Raw genomic sequence first — 21,350 nt, forward strand, 5'->3', positions numbered from 1 at the left:
TAGTTGGTGTAACATGCTTTTGAAGGCACGTTGCGCTTGCTGTGAATGCAGAGACGGGCACGGGAAAAAAACAAAGACTTTCACGAGAGGACGGCGTGAAAGTCTACGTTTTTTTCCCCGTGCCCATCTCTGTGTTCAAAGCAAGCGCAACGTAGCTTCAAAAGAAAGTTTTTGTCGCTATCTATCTATCTCGGTCTCTCTCGTGCTTCGATTTTACTCTGTAGAGATGTCCAAGGGCTCCACGTGTCTCTGAAGGTCGATGCATTCCATATCACGGGTGTTTGTTTACTGTATGCGAAAGGCGTGGACGCCGAGGACGTTCACAGCAAACATAAAATGTTTCACCTCAACAGAACTACGTGCGTCTTTATGCAAGCTTGAGTTAGGTCGGTTGTTACAAAGAGCCCACGTTTCACGCGTGCAACACAATGCCATAGCAATTTACCCCACATTTTTCTCAATGCGGCTCAGGTGAACACCCGCAACTGCGTCAACAGCTTCGCCAAGCGCGTGCAGACGCAGTCGTTTGTGCTGCTGGTGGTCAGCGTAGTGGCCATTTGCGTGCTTCTCCTGGTCAAGGCCATGGCGTCGTGGGTTCTGGCCGACATCCGCAGCATCATCAAGGAGTATGACATGCACGAGCGCAAGACCGAGTACCGAGAGCGCATGCGCCGAGCCTTTATCTCATCACTGACCTCTCCGGCTACCGCCCAAGCGTACTCGTACGTAACAAACTTTTGTCAGTGGCTAAGGCGTTGCGCTGCTGAGTACCAGGTCACGGGTTCGATTCCCGGCCGCGGCGGCCGTTTTTCTGATGGAGGCGCAAAACAAAAACGCCCGTGTGTACGAGATTTCGGCGCACGCGAAGATCCCCTGGCGGTCAAGATTGATCCGGAGCCATCCACTACGGCGCGCCTCATCGCCTGCTTTTTGTCGGCGCGTTAAACCCTACAATCAATCAAAGTAACAAACTTTTTAAATACGCTAGTCTTTCTTGGGCTATTTAAACGAGCAAATTCTGGTCTGTCTGGCTGCCTGCCTGTCTGCCTGTCCCTCGATTCAGCCGCCCGGCCAAAAGTTAAACGCTTGAACGAGAATTTTATAAACACAAATCATTTCCAAACTACTAGATCTGGTGGCAATGTTCACCCTTGTCAACATTGTTGAGCACAAAGAAACAATAGGCATATTTGAGCCAAAACATCAATACGAAAGGGACATCTGCAGTGTTCTTTTAATTAAAAATACGTGACTGCTTGATTTGTGCTATAGGAAAAAACAAATACTCCTTGAAAAAAGAATGTTTTGACCCAAAAATACAAAAACCGCTCGCGCGGGACACTATCCATCCAGGTGGCATTCTATGAAGTCCAACGGTAACGAAACGTTCCAGTACGTGGCGCAAGAGAAGTGGTGCGAACAGGGGAGGGGGGAGGGGGAGGAGGCAAAAAATAAGTATGCAAGGCCAGTAAACGGGGGAAGGATTACTGGGGGAAGGAGCGATGAGAGCAGGGGCACTGACACAAAAATTTTGCATATTGTTTTTTTTTTGTTGCGATAAGTAGCTAGTGACCTACTTATCACCTGTAGAAACCTCGTTTGCCTCAGCGTGCGACGGTTGTTTAATTAGAGGCATTTTCAATGCGGTCAGTCGCAGTTTCGGTTTCAGCGGGTGCCGCGAACCGATGGATTTTGTGTGAACAAAGCTGACCACGTGACCCTAGTCGAGGTTAAAGGGGCCCTGAAAGGCATTTTGAGCACACTAAATGAACTAGCGCAATCGTTAGATTGGGTCGTCAACGTCACCTGTGGCAAGTATTACTCTTTTACGCGCAGCGGAAAGCTCACACTTTTGTTGCAAAGTTTGTCGCCCTTTTCTCACCCTTTCCTTCGTGTTTTTGGACGCCGCCATCTTCACATGTCTACATCATCGATTCCCTGATGTTCGTCACGAGGTAGAAATCCTGCTATTGGGCGGCTTTTTCACGCACTTCCGGCAAAGAGATGTGTCGTCTGCTCAGCGTCGGCTCGCCGACTGATCTGCCAGCGGAGTGCCGGAGTGCTTTGGCATTTTACGACAAACGAAACAAGTGTAAACAAAGGCTTAACCGTTTGTATTGAATGCAACACGGCCATAACACGACATGGATTTTATCTTACGTGAGTACGTACCATAAGGAAAGCCCCGTGGCACTTCTTTGGTGCAATCGCAGAGAACGCCCTGAGCCGAATGCCCGGGTTTGACGCGTACATTTTATTCAACTTCAAAACAATCCAGAGATGCGTTTCGAACGAACGCACCGTCACAACATGCGTTTTCAAGTCTGAACCGCGATTGACAGACGATGGGTTGCCTCCTCCTGCCCGTCGTAAATTCGGCACTCACCTTACACCCGGTTTGCGGGGACGAACAGCAAGTCACAACTCTGGCGCGCAAGCGAGAAGGCTTTTAGCCAGGCACACTACACATACCCCATGCGAGGTTGAGTGGTACGTCGTTCGAGAAAGATAATCCAGACCATGGGAAGCACTATCCACCAGCGGAAGTACAATGTCGCATTTCATCGCGAAACGAACGCGTCCACAACACACAGGAGGCGATGCACACACACACACACACACACACACACAGCTTCGGTCGCTGCATTGGCTTAGCTGCAAGCTTCGTTCGGACAATCAGCGATGCTACGACGATACATAGCTGCGTGAGGACGACGTGCTAACAACTTCACGTATTTAAAAACACAGGGGCAAAGAACTAGGTTCATCGGAAGCAAAAAAAATTCCCCCGCATTTCCCCGAGGGGGAGAATGTGAAAGTGCGAATGCACGGTTGTCGGCCCGCTTGCGGCGCTTGCGCTCGGCCCCCGCAGCCCACCGCCTCGCCGCCTTCTCTTCCATCTCTTCCATCGGGTTTGTAGTATCACGTGTACACCACGCAGTTATCAAGCCGCTATAACGCCGCTGAGTCGCCAAAGCACGCCGCTGACGACGTAGTTTGAATGCGTTAAAGATATAAGGCGCGTTACTCACACTGATATCAGCGTGGCGTCCGTGGCTCAGTCGGTAGAGCGTCGCGCTGCGGCCGCAAAGTCCTCGGATCGAAACCTGGCGCCGGATGCTGTTTCTTTTTTTTAAATATAGAGGAGCACTGCGGACGCCGACGCCGCCGCCGCCGCCGGCGGTGGATGGTTTGGGGTCGCTTATAAAGCGCACTTAAAATCTCCTCCATAATAGTGCCTTTCAAATATACTGGCTACTGTGCCGAGGGCGGGCTCCAGGCGGACGCCGGGAGCCATGGAGGAAAAAAAAGCTTAGGAGAGGCCCCCAGCTATCCCCGCGCATTGGCAAAAGTGTGGAGGAAGTCACGTGTTTTCGGCGGCCATTGGAAGTCGCGTTAGCAACAGCGTCCTAGCAACAGCCCGCCCGCCGTTCGCCAGTCATGGAGGAAAGGCAGCGCCTGCCTTGTCGTCCGATTGCGAAGATTGCTGCTTCGCTTTGCTGCGCTGTGGTCTTGCGGAACTCGAAAAGGATGCTGCGAGTTGCGACAGCTGCGCCGATGTGAATATGTCATTTAATTTCTACTTGCAAGTGCACCTTGTACCGCGTCAAGCTTTTGCTCCGGTCGCGATCACGACGCGCCTATTGAAGTGCAGATATCGTGAACGCGCCGTCCCGTCGTACGCGCGGACACCCGTCAGGTAGATTTTCGGGAAGTGATACACGGTGTGCAGTACGTAGGCGACTTGCAACCGAACGATTCGCAACTCAATTTTTTGGTTATCGCCGCTGCAATATATAGTTTGCTAGGCCGGCAATGCGGCGGCGGCAGTGCCTTTGCAACTGTTACAAGGTAGATTCCCAGTTGATATAATTCCATCATCCTATTACCTTAGTAGGTGTCCGTCTGTTGACTGGAAGAGTGCTGGATCTGGAATCTGGATCTTTTTGTGGTCTCGCTCTGGATTTCGCTTTTCAACGCTTCATACTGCGAGGTTAGTGTATGGACGTTTTCAACTGATATCACCTTAAATTTATTGACACTGAGACAAGTTGAAACTTGGCGAAAAAAAGTTTATTGACGCCACCCACCCTCTCATTTTTTTTTTACTCAATAAAACGTTTTGCCTCCTCCTCCTCCTCCTTCGCAAAAAAATTCTATCGAAGGCACGCGAACAACGGTAAAAACATTCCACAATTTTTTAGCGTGAAATCTGCATGAAGTACTGCTTACCTATATATATAGAACGGCCGTTTAATTGACTAGTCATCTCTGGGATTGCCAGTGAAACTGCAACGCAAACTTGGGCACTTTCCAGTCCGGTAGCCGCACGGCGTTCGCCCACTGTTTGCGGCGTTCTCCATCGCTTGGGAACCTATAAACGGCGGCGATTGCAAACAAAGGATGAATGCACACCAATGTACAGCAATACTTGTCAGCGGAATGATGCACTAACCGGTGGAAAGTGACGCCCAATTCCTTGGGTACTGATCGCGACTTGCAGCCTGGCACCGAGCATTGCGGCATTGCTAGAGCGAGCCGCTTCGCAAACCTGCTGCGGCCACACTGAAGACGTGTAACAGTGTAACCGCGCGTTTAGGTTCACGGTCACGCGCTGCAAAACGGCCTTCTACCTGCCTATCAGCTGATTTCCGCCGGCTCGGCGCTGGCAGATGCAGACGACAAGAGAGGCGATACAGGACGGAGGAGGCGGAGAAGGTGCACCGAGAGAGAGAGGCAAAGAGAGTCCGCCAATGGCATGGAGGGCCAATGGTCCGCCATTCGACTTACAGAAATGGCGTTTCCGGCTGCGCTGGGTGTGACGTCAGGGCCTCTCCTAAGCTTTTCTTTCCTCCATGCCGGGAGCGATGTATGCGGACGGCTGCCGCTTGGGGCGCTGCCGTGCGGGAGTGTGCGCGTTCGTCCGGCCCGAGCAGATCGCGCGGTTACCTCCGAGCTGCGTAGCAGACGGCAGCGGCAGAACTTCCCATTCCCGCTTGCGACGAAAGCGAGCGAAAGCGACGGGAATTCTGTCGCGCGACGAAAATTTGTCCCGACCATGCGACAAAAACGATCGTCGCGCGACAAAGCGACGGAATTCCTGCCGCTTTCACTCGCTTTCGTCGCAAGTGCGAACGGGCCTTTATGCGCTATCTCCGCCCCACATAAAACAAGCTCTTGCTTGTCACCTGAGCACACGGTTGATATCTGACTACGTTACACTGTGCTTGCCAGTGTATTTAAACGATGTCACTAGGTTTGAAACGTACGCGCGCGGCGTGCAGCTTTGTAAACGCAAGCGGTCTCACATACGCACGCTATTTTGCTGCTAATAGAGTTTTACAGCGTTTGCAATCAGCGTATTACAATCAGCGTTTTACAGCGTACAGCGTTTGTGGCCTTTGCATACGCTAAACGCTAAATTTTTGCGTCCCGCTACGTAAACACCGCGAGGGGAGTTTGTTTTAGTAGAGCGTCTCATCAGTTTTGCGTAGCGACACACTAATGCATACGGCGCCATCTGTCAAATGTTTTCCGAAATGTCTCGCCGGCTGATCTGCTAGCGGAGTGCCGGAGTGTTTGGACATTTTACGACTATCCAAACAAGTGCAAAGAAACGCTTTCCCGTCAGTGTTGAATGCAACACATGGGTGCAGCTTGCCAGAACACGGGTTCTCGCTGATCGAGTGCGGCGTTGGTTTGCTCTGCGCCTTCCCGTTCATCGCCGCTGATAAAGCGATCCGATCCGGCGCGTTTTGTGCACGGGTTCTGTGTCGGTTGCAAATGTCTTTTTTCACATGCCGCCGGTAGTAGGAATTACAACCACCGCAAAATAACACCCGGCACCAGCGGGGCCACATCTGAGACCGCGCTTTTTGGACAAACAGTGCGCGGTGCACCAAAGGGAACGAGCGCACGATTCTCCCCGCGCGGCTGCGAGTTCGCCGCCGATACCAACTGCAGCTACGTACACCGCGAAAGGGCAAGGCCAGGCCGCACACATGCGGCCAGGTCTTTCGTTCGCTTTTCCAGCCTTTAGAGGAGTGTCCATGGTGTCTACAAAGATGAAAAAGCCGAAAGAGCTGGCGCGTAGCAGACGGCAGTCTGTGGGAGCGCAATAGAGGAAGTACGTCACCGCTGAGGAGCGGAGCATCATGGGAGGGGAGGCCAACAGCGAAGAAACAGTTGAAAGGAGGAGGAAATACGGCGCGACGATTGTGCGCGGTTTTTGATTTACGATTTCTCAGCTAATACTCATCGCTTTAACAAAATTCTTGCAGGAGGAGATTGCTAATACATTGCTTTATTTGGTTACATGTACATCCATTCATCGGCGGTAGGCATTTCAGAACCCCTTTAAGATCGCGTCGGAGGTTTAGGGTGCAGCGCCGTACCGGGCAACTAGACGGATCTTGCGGCGAGACAGGGTCTCGGCCGTTGTTTCTCGAGCGGTTTGTGTACGCTCCGAGAACAGGAGAGGTAGACGAAGTAAAGGAGCTCGAGTGATTTGTGCGCACTCGGAGCTAGCGTCTAGCTGAAGTTTGAAGTTTTTCTTTTTATTTCTCATGTACCCAGTTTTTGTACTGTAAATAGCTGTATATAAACTTCCGTTTCATATAATCAACCCCAACGCCTTGAGTTCGTCAATTCGACCACCGTCTCCAAGAACTTCAACACCATCGCCCTGCCAGCCTCCTGCCAAATCAACCGGAGCCCGGGCGATTGGGTTCCTGATCGACACCGTACTTTACTCCGATCTTTACTCCGTCCATTCCAACCGAATATGTATTTTGCATATACAAGGCGCAAATTTATTGCAGATACGTCCTGTGCTGAAATGCCACTTCTTCACTCCCATTTCATTCTGTTCCTCTGAAAGTGCAGTACTATTCGTTAAGTATTCAAATCCTGAGATCGTTGGAATTCCAATGTGTGAATGCTGGAACTTGACGCATTCAAATATTTAGAACTTAGCTGTGAAGTTGTTCTAGGATTAGTTTTCACGTTATCTAGTGCGCCATCTTTAGCAAATACACATGCTAACTGCAGTTTATTTTTCAGCCAAGCATTGTTCAGTGGAATTGCGGTGATACTTCAAAAACAAAAACATCAAATTCATGCTGCATTTGTTTGTTTCTCTTCCTAATGACAAAGTTACCAAAACAAGAGCAGAATGGATACTTGTCGTTGTTAGTTGACATTGATGGTTGGCCGTGTCTACGAGGTTTTTCGGCGTTGGCAACTGCACGAGGGTGCGAAAGTAACCAAGTTTTCAGCCCCAGCTGCTAGGTTCGAATAGCGTGGGGAAACGGAGATTCTATGCTTCATTTAGAAAAGGGCTTCCAACCATAGATAAAAACTCGGTGATAAGTGGGAGGTATAAAAATGGCGTCTTCTTAGCGTGCTCTAGCCCCAGTAATTTCTCGCAAAAGGACTTTGGACCTGCATAAAGAAATCAGGAGTAGAGGTTTGCGTGCGCAAATAGTTTCGGTTTGTTCTTCCAGAATATTTCGCATTTGACTATGTCTTATTTTTTACCTTTCGTGTGTATCATGCCTTCTTAACAAAGTTTGATTTCTTCTTTTTGTTTGAAGGTCATCGTTACCAGCGGCCCAAGCAGCAAACGTGGCGCCACCCGTGCCAGCGTACTACCAACTGCACGGGTATCCCTAACCTTCAACCAAGCCTCTTTACTGACAGAGGGATCCCAGTTTTTTCACAAATAACCCTGATTCCGCCATCATTTTGATCAGGAATAATACTGTCTGCAACATAATGCAATGATTTAATAAAAAAAACACGTCGTTGAATTCTCTTGTTTACTATGTTTTAGTCTGAAGCTGCACCGGTCTTTCACATGCAGCATCAGACACTATCAGCCACTATTCGACATACCTTTAGGTATGTCGAATCCTGGTGTTTACTTCGCAATTTTTGTCATATAATCATAATCATTATGAATTCATTTTAAAGCTACTGTGCGTTCTATCTTATTGCCAGGCTTATGCCGAAAGTTTCACAACCAGCAGTAGGCATGCTATGAATGATGGACACAAATAGAAAGTGAATACAAAAAATAACATATGGTTCCCTCCCAGTTTAGCACGCCGTCGTTGCTCATGGCGTGAAACGCCTGACCTATCGCTCCTACTAGAAATTATTTATTCAGGAAGCTGTTTGGATTTGAAGTCTGCACATCCGATCACATCACAAGCCTCCTCTGGTGACGTGGTTAATAATGCCAGATGAACCTGTTTCGAATAACTATCAGAGAGAACTGCTGGATATTTAAAAAGATCGGAAGAACAACAGCTGCCCGAGTTTATTCCTAAGAAACAGAAAAAATGGCGCCGGAGCACCGTCCCTGTACTAGATCATCTAGTACGCTCTAGGAGACTGCCATCAGCCGGTGAACGCGAAGCCAGAACGCGTCGTAGTTCCGTATGTACTTGGACGTATAATGTGAGGCTTGATTACCACCCTTCTGAAACGTTCCGCATGTACAGAATTATGGGAATGCGGAGTACATTTCTAGCATCACAAAAAGCCACCACAAAAAAGAAAGGTTTTTGGGAAGCACATGAAAAGAAAACAGTGCATACCTGTCGAAAAATTTGACACCCGTTTTACGTCTGTATGATCCCTGGAACCGCGAAATCATTGTCCGTATGAATTCCGTATATACGGAGTATACGGAAATCGCACAGAGCGTGATTTTGCTTATTATTGAAGATAAAAACATGAAAACTGTGCCAAACGTTCATATTGTGCGAACTCATATGATTCCCGTGTTTGTGGAACTAATATCTACTTTCATTACGCTTGGGGGCGTAACACTCCGTATGAACTCCATATTCCTATAATTCCGTATATACGGATCATTTCAGTGGGGCAGATTACTGTCACCCGGCGGTATTTTGAATTAGAGCAAAGGTGCTGCTGTGTTTGGAAGCAGACGAACGTACGCTTGTCTTCGGGCAGGCAGGGTCATCTGTCTGTGCAAGGAAGAGTGCGCCACGGCTGTGGCTTCTGGCCCCGTACATCGCCAGTCTTCCCGGCAGTGACACGCACTTGTGCACAGGTGGCGAACAGGACCGTACGAGCGCCAAATATCCCACGATACGCTGTAGAACACTATAAGACCCACACTACTCATCGTGTGGGACTGCCGTCGGTTTGCAGAGTAGCGAAGAGGGGTTTTCAGCGATGCTGACATACTCCTCCACAGAATTTTGCCGAGTGGACACTGTGAAGGGAAAGCAGCCAAAATTGTGAGCGGTGCTTGCTCTTCGATCTTGGAACACTCCCGCAGTCGCTTATAATAGATGGTTAAAAAGGGAACAAGGAACAACAGGACAAACGGAGAGAACACAAACAAACGCTTTGCGCCAAGAAGCCATTCGCACACAACACTCGCAAAAGGCAATCCTTGCGTCAAGAAAGCAGGGGTCGCGAAGGTGTGGGTTAAAACGAGGAAAAGAAGCCCACGTACTAGAATGAACTGAAGCAGCACCGAAAGTTGGGCTAGTTCGCATACAGTGGATGGTTAAAAAGCGCGCAAGGAACGAGGGGCATACAGAAGGAACTTAAACGCGAACCCAGCTTTCGGTGTCGCTTTGATAAATTTGTATTACCCGGATGTTTTCCCATCTTTCCTTTCCTATTTCCTTCTTTCTCTTTAAATTTCCATTCCCTTTTTCGCTATTCCTATATAGACCAAAATGCGGCAGAGCATGACACGCTGTCTGACTCCGCAATACATTATAAGAGCGCACTTTACGCTGCTGTGTGCATTGTACGGTAAATCTTTCAGGCCTTGTAAATTGTGGCCACAACACTTTTACGGCAGCTACCGTCTCCAGTGGCAAATCCCCTTCCAAGGATGTGTGTGATTTGCGGGTGGGTGCGTTGAGGTAGCAGCCAAAGGGGAACTGCATGGTAAAACGACCGTAAGCTTCTAGCGAAGCATGCATCGTCACTGGCCTATCCCCTGATGCGGGTGTAGGACCAGACTGAACAACATTCAGAATTCCGTGCTGAGATGCTACGAACCTGTAATAGTGTAGCTTAATAGAATCAGCATGGCACACTCACGATGCAGCTGTGTAGAGTATTGCCAGCGGAAAAAAAAACAATAATGCTTGCACACTGAAAGTACTTCAGCAATTATAAAGGACCCATGAAGACAAAATACAAGTTTGTTTTATTTGAAAGATTTCCGGTTTTATAGTGCCTCCAGCTCTTGTCCGCATGAAAACGATGTTTTATTCACTGAGAAATTATTAAATTTACGTTAAAATTTTGGTTTTCCCGCTAAATCGTGGGTTTTCGTGGTCTGCAATGACATCATAGGAACCGACCGCTCTGCAGCCGATTGGAAAGCCTTGTTTACCGTTAGTGAACCTAGATGGCGCCACCATACCGTGGCAAACTGGGGCCCTGGACCTAGGGTTTCACCCATGAAATCCACACTACTCTATCCCCTACCCCATTCCCTCCTTTTACTATTCCTCAATAAGGTTTGTTCAATCATTCAGTCAAACCGTTTTCTGCCTCTGGTTGGTTTTTGGCTGCATTTGAACCTGGCTTGTTTTTGTTCAGGGAGAAAATAATTTTCTGTGAAACACAGTGCTCGCTCGACGAATATGGTCACGTAAGACACCGTTGCTTGGGTCAATCAGTCAGTGCCGTCTAAAACTACCCCAAAGCCCCGCAGTCCTGTGCAGCTGAACCTAGCATAGGTAGCGCAGTACCAATAGCAGTACGCATCGGTACTTCTATGTTTACGTGTGTTTTCGTAACTTCCACTGTCGGTCCCACCATTCTAATTGCTTTGAAAAGAATGTGGCCTAAATTTAAGCGCAAATAGCCCGTTCGGCAAGCTCATAAGCTCTGCCTAATTTGCGTTTGTTTTTGCCGGCCTCCGCCAATCGCAGAGATGGCTGGTATGACATCATAGGTTCTGTTGCGGGAAATGAGCGAGTGGGTCGCATGGCCTTTCCCTTTTCCCCTAATTATACAGCTTATTTGAGCGAAGTTTACGTTAAAAGTGGTGTCAGTATGATTCTAACGAGGCAATCTTTTGAATGAACCAAACTTGTGCTTTGTCTACATGACCCCTTTTAAGCCACGTTTCGTGCAAGCTAGCGCGTGCCCTAGATTAGGCGCCTGTTACTTCCGCAGACAATACTTCACTCGAAATCGTCCCACATTCTCTGAATCAGAAGGAACAACTCTTTGCAACATTCAAATAAATAAACCTTCGTTCATCTGATTTGCTTGGTCATCACTTGAATTCGCGGGCTCCACATAATCTTTTCGCCCTAATAAATGCCTTTTACCGCCACATTAAGGGAAGGCAGCAACGCTTAGTGCAAAAAAAAAGTACGCCGTCTGCGTTCGTTCTGTTATAACTGTACCGCTTGTTTGTTTGCAGTGCAGAGAAGCCAACCAGGGTTGAAGCGCAGTCTCGAGAGCCTGTGAAAGCAGGAGGCAATGAAAATACCGAGTCGAGCAACAAGTACAGCACGCATATTTCAGACAGCTGACGAGCCAACGGCCGCGATTGCCGGCCAAACGCTCGGAGTCCGCAAGAATACTGGCCGCTCGTTGTTGTTGCTCCTTCACTGATGGCACATACCCACGTAGGGGATTAGTCAGGAAACGGGGCGGCTTTTTGGGGCTAACACGCCCACCTCGTAGAACTATAATTATAAGTCAGCCACACTATAAAGTCAGCCCCAGAGTGTTGTTTCGTCGTCTTCGGAGATGCTGCTACAAGCCTACTAATAATTGACGTAATCTCTGGGTGCGCACCATTCCTGCGAAAGAGAAGAAGCCGGCGGTCATCAACGAGACCCGCCCAGCTTAAGCAGCTCGAGCCTTGGTCTTCCGTAATCTCGTTAGAGGACGAGGAAGTTTAAGTGGACCGGTGAAGACGCTCTCAATACTGGCGGTTCTTCCCCCTCACTGTTGTGAAATAGGAGCTGCTGCGCCATGGCTTACTACTCTCGCTCAGGGCCCAGCGTCGCCAGGGGTGAGCACCTTCTCTACGATGCAGTCAGACCCGATTACACGTCGCATTGTTCTAATGAGCATTTAATCATTGGTATTCATACCGCTTGAGTTAGCACTGTTTCGTTCGGCGGATGTAAAAGCAAGTTCGGTTTACATGCAAAATTGCCGTACTGCTGACTAAGGAATGGACATCTCGGAGTTTCTAAAGCTCGCAGGTGCTTGGGAGAGTGTTAAATTACGACTTTCATTTGCACGACGGCTATTTTCAACAATTTCCTCTGCCGCATTACTAAGGCGTTTACGATAGTTAAAGGCTGTGGCTAGCGTTCCGTCCAGACGGAATGATATACAAGTGCTAAAGTTCCGTCCAGACGGAACGGAGCTCTGTGGGTTATCCTTCCGTCCAGACGGAATACAAATGAGAGCTTGGCGTTCCGTCCAGACGGAGCCTGCGTAAAATTTGTACAGTTCCGTCCAGACGAAAGCAAAACCGGCTGATTAGACACCATGCTCAATCTTCAGATTTGGTGTAGAGGGTGCGCCTCCGATAATGGTACTCTTGTACCGGGTTTGATTCTCCTTGGACATGCTTTATTTTTTTTTCGTAATTGTGCCAGCGTTTAGTAACAGCTAACTTCGCGCCCCCTTTACAATTGACGCGGTGAGAGCAGTCAGTCTTGATTTTGCACTCAACCGGCCGCTCCGCTACCGCTCACTAGAGCCAAGGCCGACGTATCCATCGCCAGAGTTCCGATCATCTGTTATTCGTAATGGTGATCACTAATTAACGGTTATTCTGGCTAGTCAATGAGCGGAACCGGTTCATTCGGTTGGGTAAATATCAAGAAAGACTGCTCTCGCTGCTTGTTGTGAAGCGGGCGTAGTCGAGGTAGCGGCTTGGAGTTCCGTTTGACAGAGTTAGAGTTTGTATGGAGACTCGGCGTAAGTAACCCCATTTAAGTATAACCGTGGTTACTAAACCTTGACCGCGGTTATCGCAAACTGCGGTTTTGTCTGTTACACGCGAAATTATAAGTGTGGTGACCGCGGTCACTTGGTTGTGAGCGTAACAAAAATAAATTAACACACTTTTAACTTCACAATAAAAAACAAAACAAAGCAGTCGCTTCAGAACCAAACGCAACGCACTCGCGCGCGGCGAGATTTAGGAGAGGGGCTTCCACAACAGCTCGCAACAGGCTTGGTTTTCTCGCGTTTGCTCGGTGTTGGGAAGTTTAGGCTTAGCATTGCGGTGGATATTTGACCCCCGGTCCGCCGCTATCTCTACAACTGCGAATTACAATCCATATCACAATTTTTCACCACACTAACATCCACTTTCTCGCATTTGGAAGTTCTTTTCCGCGATCAGATTGATTTCGAAGAGCAGCGACAAGCTGTTGCTGCCGTGATCTGTGCCGGTGCGGGCAGGCACGCCGGCATGTTCGCAGGCACGGCCGACGTGCGCGCCGATCGTTTCCGAGTGTTGAAAACGCCCCATGATTGCCTGCTTTGGCGAAGGACACGCAGAATTGACAAATTTAGCACGGCTTTTGTCGTAGTTGATCGGGTGGATCGGGAAACGAGCCGCTGCTGACTGGCAGTCGCGCTGACTGCGAGAGCGACGCAAAGAACGCAAGCGCCTCTTGGGGGCAGCTTTGGGGCGCCCGCTATTTGAGAACCTTCGTCTCCTCCGAACGCCAGGTGCTTTTTTTTTTTCTTTTTTTCACCTCCGCTGATGCGCCGCAACTTGCGTCCCACCTGACTTGTGCGATTTTGAGCACTGCGGATGCGGGAACTGCGGTTAGCGTGACCGAACTGAGGTGGCCGAGCTCAGTGTGCATTAACCACGGTTAGCGGGGTAACCGCAGTTTTGTTTGTCGTGTAACGCAGCAAGCTGCGGTTCGCTTAAAGGAGCCATGAAGAGAAAACACAAGTTTGGTTCATTCGAAAGATTGCCCCGTTAGAACCATAACGACACCACTTATAACGCAAACTTCGCTCAAATAAGCTACATAATTAGGAAAAAAGGAAATGACCATGCGACCCACCAGCTCATTTTCCGCAACAGAACCTGTGATGTCACTTGGGAATGCTCTGCGATTGGCGGAGGCCGGCAAAAGCAAACGCATGTTAGGCAGGGCTTACAGTTTGCATAGCGAGCTAAATGCCCGTGAAACATACTGCACATTCTTTTTATGACAAAGAACGGTGGAGTAAACGGTTGAAGTTCCGAACGAACACGCAACTGTGTGCGCCAATGCGTACGAAACTACTGCCTGGCCGAGCTCGACATCTCGCCGTCGCGCAGACGAATTATCGGGTTCGAGGCGCTCTGACCTTGGGGGAAAAAATGCCGTAAACACCGCGCATTGACGCTCGTATCTTTCTGGTCGAAGCAGAGAGCTCGCTCGAACGGCTTTCCATACACGACACCGGCCAACTGGCATAAGCGATACTGCTACTGAAGTTGAACTATTATTAACCGTAATACAAATACGGCACATACGTACCAGTCTGTATTCGTCCGTCGCGACGGGGCTGACGAGGCAGCGGTGCCGACGGCAGGGCGTTCGTCTGTTGTGGCTATCGCGTAATGGTCGCTTTCCCGTCCACCGCGTATCCCACAACTCTTGCCGCTCGTGCACTTAGAAGCATTGAGCGTTCAAGTGGTGTGAGGTTGTTAAATGCAAGCGCGAGCTCCTCGGCGAGAGTTTTGTTCACCGGATCAGGCGATTCCATGACTAGGGCTGCGGGTGCACTAGGTTTTACTAGTATTTTTAAAATGGCCGCCGTCTCGGTCGACTCCCGCGTGTGGGTGCTATATGGAGTCGGCATACTAAGTATCTGTTTCATGGACCGGCCCGTGTGACGCCATTTATCACGTCATCAAATGTGCAATTTTAGCGGGAGATTTAAAATTTTGGCTTAAATTGCCTTATTTCTCAGTGAATAAAGCATCATTTGCTTCCGGGAAAGCGCTTGGGGTACTATGAAACACCTAATCTTTCGAATAAAACAAACTTTTGTTTTCTCTTCATGGCTCCTTTAAAGGAGCCATGAAGAGAAAATGCAAGTTGGTTTTATTCGAAAGATTTCGTGTTTTATAGTGCCCCCAGCGCTTGTCCGGATACAAACGGTGCTTTATTCACTAAGAAATTAAACAACTTAGGTTAAAATTTTGATTTTCCCGCCCAATCGTGCGTTTTCGTGGTCCCAAATGACATCACAGGAACCGACCGCTCTGCAGCCTAGAATACCTTCATTCACGCATCCGCCGTACAGGGTAGAGACACGTATACACTGGCGCCGTCATTTTCGGTTGCTCGCTCGCCGCCGAAGCAAGTCATTAGAGAGCTTTAGCATAGCGTGCTCTGTCCGCTAACGCTACGGCGGCGGGTAGCGGGGCGCGACTGGGGAGAGCAAATTCGTCACGGTGGGGTGGATTAGTTCCGCGCGGCCTGCCTTCGCCATGCCCGCTCTTTCCCTCCGCTGAGGGGCAACCTCCTCGCACTCCCCGCGCGCGCATGCGCAGTCCGGTCCCGCTACCCGCTAACCTTAGCGTAGCGTACGGGAGCCTCTATGCTAAAACTCTCTCCGCGCTAAAATTATCGCCGCAACGCGGTTTACTGAAGAAGTTTGAATCATATTGTCTGTTTCGCGTTGCTAGGTCTCGTGGGAAGCGAAAAGAATAACGCTTTGAGCCCGTTGGCCCAATTGCGGCGGCACGTGACCGTTCAAAGGTTGTCTCCACCCTGTACAGCGGTGTTGGTTTGTTCCCGCGTTTCTTTACGTTCCGTAACCTAGATGGCGCCACCATACCGTGGAAAGCGTTTGGTTTGTTTTTGCCCGCATTTAAACCTGGCTTGTTTTTGTTCTGGGAGAAAATATTCGTTCCCTGAAACAGTGCTCGCTCGACAAATGGGGTCACGTAAAACACCGTTGCTTGCGTCAATCGGCCAGTGTCGTCTGAGACAACCCCAAGCCCCGTAGTGCTGTGCAGCTAAACCAAGCATGCTGTGCGCAGTACGAACAGCAGAACGTATGTTTACATGTGCTTTCGTAACTTCCACTGTTTGTCCCATCATTCTTATTGCTTTGTAAAGAATGTGCCCTAAATTTAAGCGCAAATCGCTCGTTCGTCTAGTTTGTAAGCTCTACCTAATTTGCGTCTGCTTCTGCCAGCCTCCGCCAATCGCAGAGCTTAGCTCATGTGACATCACAGGTTCTGTTGCGGGAAATGAGCTGGTGGGTCGCATGACCATTCCCGTTTTTCCTAATTATGTAGCTTATTTGAGCGAAGTTTACGTTAAAAGTGGTGTCAGTATGATTCTAACGAGACAATCTTTTGAATGAACCAAACTTGTGTTTTCTCTTCATGGCTCCTTTAACCGTGGTGAATTGTGCCCGTGTAACTAGAGTATTAGTCCGATCGCCTTTGTTAATTTTTACCCAACCGGTCAAACCACTTCCGCTCATTGACTAGCCAGAGTCACGTTTGATTTATAATAACTCTCAATGAGATGATCGGCCGTCAAACGAACCGCCAAGCTCGACCACGCTCGCTTCACAACGAGCAGCGCGACCAGTCTTTCTTGATATTTACCCAGCCGAACGACTCCCTTCCGCTCATTGACTAGCAAGAATAACCGTAATTAGTAATCACCGTTACGAACTACAGATGATCGGAACTCTGGCGATGGATACGTCGGCCTTGGCTCTAGTGAGCGGTAGCGGAGCGGCCGGTTGAGTGCAAAATCAAGACCGACTGCTCTCTAAGTTAGCTGTTACTAAACGCTGGCACAACCGCGCGCAAAAAAAAAAAGAAATAAAGCATGTCCGGGGGGAATTGAACCCTGTACAAGAGTACCATTGTCGGAGGCGCACTCTCTACACCAAATCTGAGGAGCCAGCATGGTGTCTAATCAGCCGGTTTTGCTTTCGTCTGGACGGAACTGTACAAATTTCACGCCGGCTCCGTCTGGACGGAACGCTAAGCTCTCATTTGTATTCCGTCTGGACGGAAGGATAACCCGCAGAGCTCCGTTCCGTCTGGACGGAACTTTAGCACTTGTATATCGTTCCGTCTGGACGGAACGCTAGACACAGCCATAGTTAAAACCTGACACACTCTAAACTTTTTTTCCTCCCATATACTCTCTTGAGGTTCTTTTTCGCATGTGCTCTAGTGGTCCTCCTTGTAGGAGTTTTTTTACTACATGGAACAGGGAGGTTTTGTTTACCTCCTCAAAACAGGTCGTTTTTAGGTAATAGAAAGGAGGTATTTCGGGAGTGTTAAGGGAATGTTCGGGAGAATTTAAGGAGGTCAAAATGGAGTATTCTTTACTTCCTGAAGGGCGTTTTTAAGTGGTTTATGGAATTTTTAGACGGTTGAATAGGAGCCTATCATGGCTTCCTTTGGAAGTACTTATGTTAGTTTAAGGGCGTTTTTAGGAGGTTCAAGGGAAGCATTTACTTCTTTTGAATGGAGTTTGACGAAAGCTTGGGGAGTTTTGTAGGCCTTCCGAAAGGAGGTTTTCAAGGCCACAAGGGAGAATTTCTAGTTCCCTGCGGGAGTACTGATTTCACACGGTCTTTCTCGATTTCAGGTTTATTTCAAACGAACTTTCGCAGACAAGTTTACATGGTACATGATGTACACAAGGAGGTTCCGAAATAAATACTTATGGCGACCTCATATTGCAAATCACAAATGGTACATTGCTAAATAACACGCCAGTTAGGAATTGAAGACAGCAATACGATGCTAGTTGAACAAACCGTAGAAACAATAATAATACAAGAACTGGAAATACTTGAAAAACAGATAGGCACAAACACAACCGCATGGTAAGTGAAATCATTATATAATACTAGAGGATCGAGAACGCGTCAGTATTTATCAGAACTTATCAGTACGCATCAGTACTAAGTACACAAAGTGAGGAAAAAATGGTGGTAAAGGCACAAGAGATAAATGATGTAGGAGACAGACTGCAGTGAGATGGCTATGGATAAATGAGTAATATAAAGAACGAAAAATATGCTGCGGAAAATACCAGTTCGTTTTGATAAAGACACAAATGCGCCAAGAAAAGTGATCGAGTCTGACGGGTTAATTGCAATGATATAGAACAGAATGGGTGGTATCGCGACAGCTTCTTTAGAGTGAGAACAAAAAGCCATGAAATTCGTGTTTTTCGGATAATGTTTAGGTGATTCATTTCGCACCAGTTGCCAATATTATTTAGATAATTGTTAAATTAGTTTGTTAATATTATTGCTTCACTGAAAGATAGCTGTATTATCAGCATACAGAACGGCCCATCAAATATCCCCTTTTCAGCAAAAAAAAAAGAAAAAAGTCAGAAATATAATACGGAATTCTTTTTGACTACTGCCCAATGATTACAGGATTGAAAACAAATATTAGTGAGCGATATTGATGCGATAAAAGTTCTAAATCTTTCACACGTGGTTTGGTGCTGGCAAGGTCCAAAAAGGCATGTTCCACAAACGTTAGAGCTCTGTGTGCCTTCTTGGGATATTGAATGTTGAAAACCCAGAACGATGCAAACAGACTACAGTCCTCCCAGTAAAGATGATGCAGTCAAGACACGCTGGCCATCGATGTGGAGGCTAACTTCCCCGTTCACGGAATGCAGGCAGGGAGTCAGAGGAACATCTGCCTGAAAAAGCAAAAAAGAAAAAAAATGCCCCACACGTAAAATCCAAACAGACACTATGGTTCAATGAACTTAATAATTTGGTACAGTAATAAAATTGTAAGGCCAGGTTCACTGCGAATTCCAGTACCTAAATTAGGAATGCAAAGGCTTCATAAAATCAAGTTCCAGTAGATTAACCGCCGTGGCTTTTGCAGCAATAAAAAAGATACTACTTCCGCACAATATACTCGAGCACAACTTTAAATGACAGTGAAGATAAAATGCAAGTCTCTGTAGGTTGATAGATTAGTTTTTGTTTTTGACTGAAAAACACTGTGGTATTGCATGATTTTGTTAACTGCTGTTTCTTGCTTTAAGATGCCAGCTTGCATCTATTCAAGTGAGTGGGCACACAGTTAAAGATGCAAACCTTTACACTGCCTCTCCCCTACCATGGTGGCTCACTTTCATAGAAAAAGTGCAGCTTTTGCGAGCTGGACGGCTGTTGCAAGCCGTGGCAATACTCACTTCTGCTGGAGGGGCCAACTTGGTTTCCGAATGCAGCCTTGCCTTGTACAGCACAGCCTATCCTGCCTTAAAATCTATGAAGTCATTCAACTCGATCTTGTATCAGGATCTGCAGAAGAAAATCGTGTCAGCAAATAATGAATTCATGCCGGACAGGCACCCACTGTTTCAGTTATACTTGTAGTTCCCTCACCTATTTCCCTCCTGGTGTTACATCCAAAGCTAATTTGTTACGGCTTGTCTCATCAAGTATGGTCATGTGTCATAACACAGCTAGTCATACAGGAAAGTCCTTCACTGGGTCAGAAAACACTTTCTTATTTTACAGTCGTGATAAACTAGGCGTACACTCAGTCATCCGTATTCTGACACCTTAATATTCTGTGTCACCGAGCTGACAAGCATGATTGGTGCATAAGGTCATTTGTAGCCGCAACCTTTACTACAGCCTCGTTAGCTAACGTAAGCCTCGTTCATGGCACCAAATTACTTGTGATTGCATGGCAAAAAAAAAAAAAACAGCTGAAATGGAAACGCTATTCTCGCAAACTTACCAACGCTGCATGCCACACACACCTGCCTTAGTTAATTTACCGTGATTGTAGAAGTTTCCGTCACGCAAAACCACAGTGCACTTTTTGGAGCTGCATGCTCCGTGTCAAAATCGAGTGTCAGATGAATCGAGTAATTTTTGTGTATGGTCTTACTATTGATTATGACAAAGTTATTACCAACAAAAGAAGAGTGTGTGCATTGTTCTTCTAAAAAATGATATCCTTTTTTATGCCCGGCAGACTTGTGTCATGCTACGGCAAACTCGGTTCTCTTCCATAAGGGCATGAATTTGTGTTTTTAATTTCGTGGCCTTAGCTGGCGACTGACGGGCCCCGATTGTATACAGACCCCTCATTATTATCCGAAAGGGAATAAAAACATTTCGGTTTCGAACCACGTCGCCGTCGTGGTCCACACTATATGCATTTAATCGTTCGATAGGCTCATAGCATCTTTTACGCATGTCACCGTTTCCTTAATGGTACGCTGTTGGATGTGAAGAGTCGACTCAAGCGAGCAAACAACCCCACCGAATCTACAGGGCACAGTTTTCGAAGGGGGTGGCCGTCTGATCTGCGGCTTTCGCCGACCAAAGCGCTAAGAATGAGTCAGAGCCTTGAACGAAAACAACACAGACTTATATTTGGACAGGCAAGCCACCAGTAGCGTTAACAAATAGATATTACAAAGTAGAGCAGTTAACTAAAAAGAACACGAGCAGTTCGATGCATATGAGAGACAGAGTCCCACAATATTCACCGACCGGGCCCGACGATGCACCGCTGTCGGAGGCGATTCGGCTACCTGAGTAACCGTCACGTTGCTTTGAAACGACGCCGCGCGCGACAAACGATTTCATCTCGAATGCCCTGTTACAAACCGGCCTACAAAAGAATGCGAATGCATACCCCAAAAGCCACAAACAAGTACAATAAAACGAGTGTGGGCTTTTTTTCTTTGCCCGTGCGTGTACGTGCTGTGTGCGGCACGGGTACTTCGAAGTTAACCCTATCCAAACGTTTGACAAACGCATTGACTGATGACAGACCACTTACCAGCGAGCTGTCCACAGCTGTCGCCGTATCATCCCGCCGCGGTGGCTCAGTGGCTAAGGCGTTGCGCTGCTGAGCACGAGGTCGCGGGTTCGATTCCCGGCCGCGGCGGCCGCTTTTCTGATGGAGGCGAAAAGAAAAAAACGCCCGTGTGTACGAGATTTCGGCGCATGATAAAGATCCCCAGGTGGTCAAAATTAATCCGGAGCCCTCCACTACGGCGCGCCTCATCGCCTGCGTTGCGTCGGCGCGTTAAACCCCACAATCAAGCAATCAATCAATCAATCAATGTCGCCGTATCCAAATGCTGTTAGCGGCCGTTCCTCGTGTGACAGGGGCACATAAAAATCTTTCCACCAAATGGCGCTACTAGTCCTTCTCAAATAAGAAAAAACGATGGCCCAAGGCGAGGCTTGAAGCTCCGGCCGCACCGAGTCACCGGCCGCGCTGCGTTGATAGCACGGAGGTTGTTTACATCCGGGCAGCAAGTCGTGCCGCCAGGGCAAGTTGAGTCGCTGCAGTCGGGTGC

At 48.1% G+C, this 21,350-nt stretch overlaps 1 long non-coding RNA gene across 1 annotated transcript; it reads left to right on the forward strand.

Annotated features, from left to right (window-relative positions):
* The first annotated feature begins 438 nt into the window (after positions 1-438).
* LOC144149904 (uncharacterized) lies at positions 439-7,735 on the forward strand. The gene is made up of 2 exons (XR_013318386.1): positions 439-722; positions 7,596-7,735. It is a non-coding gene; the product is annotated as an uncharacterized LOC144149904 (long non-coding RNA).
* Positions 7,736-21,350: the final 13,615 nt, after the last annotated feature.

Source organism: Haemaphysalis longicornis, unplaced genomic scaffold (assembly GCF_048455015.1).
Source record: "Haemaphysalis longicornis isolate Haplotype H1 unplaced genomic scaffold, Haemaphysalis longicornis Haplotype H1 scaffold_8, whole genome shotgun sequence".
Lineage (NCBI taxonomy): Eukaryota > Metazoa > Arthropoda > Arachnida > Ixodida > Ixodidae > Haemaphysalis > Haemaphysalis longicornis.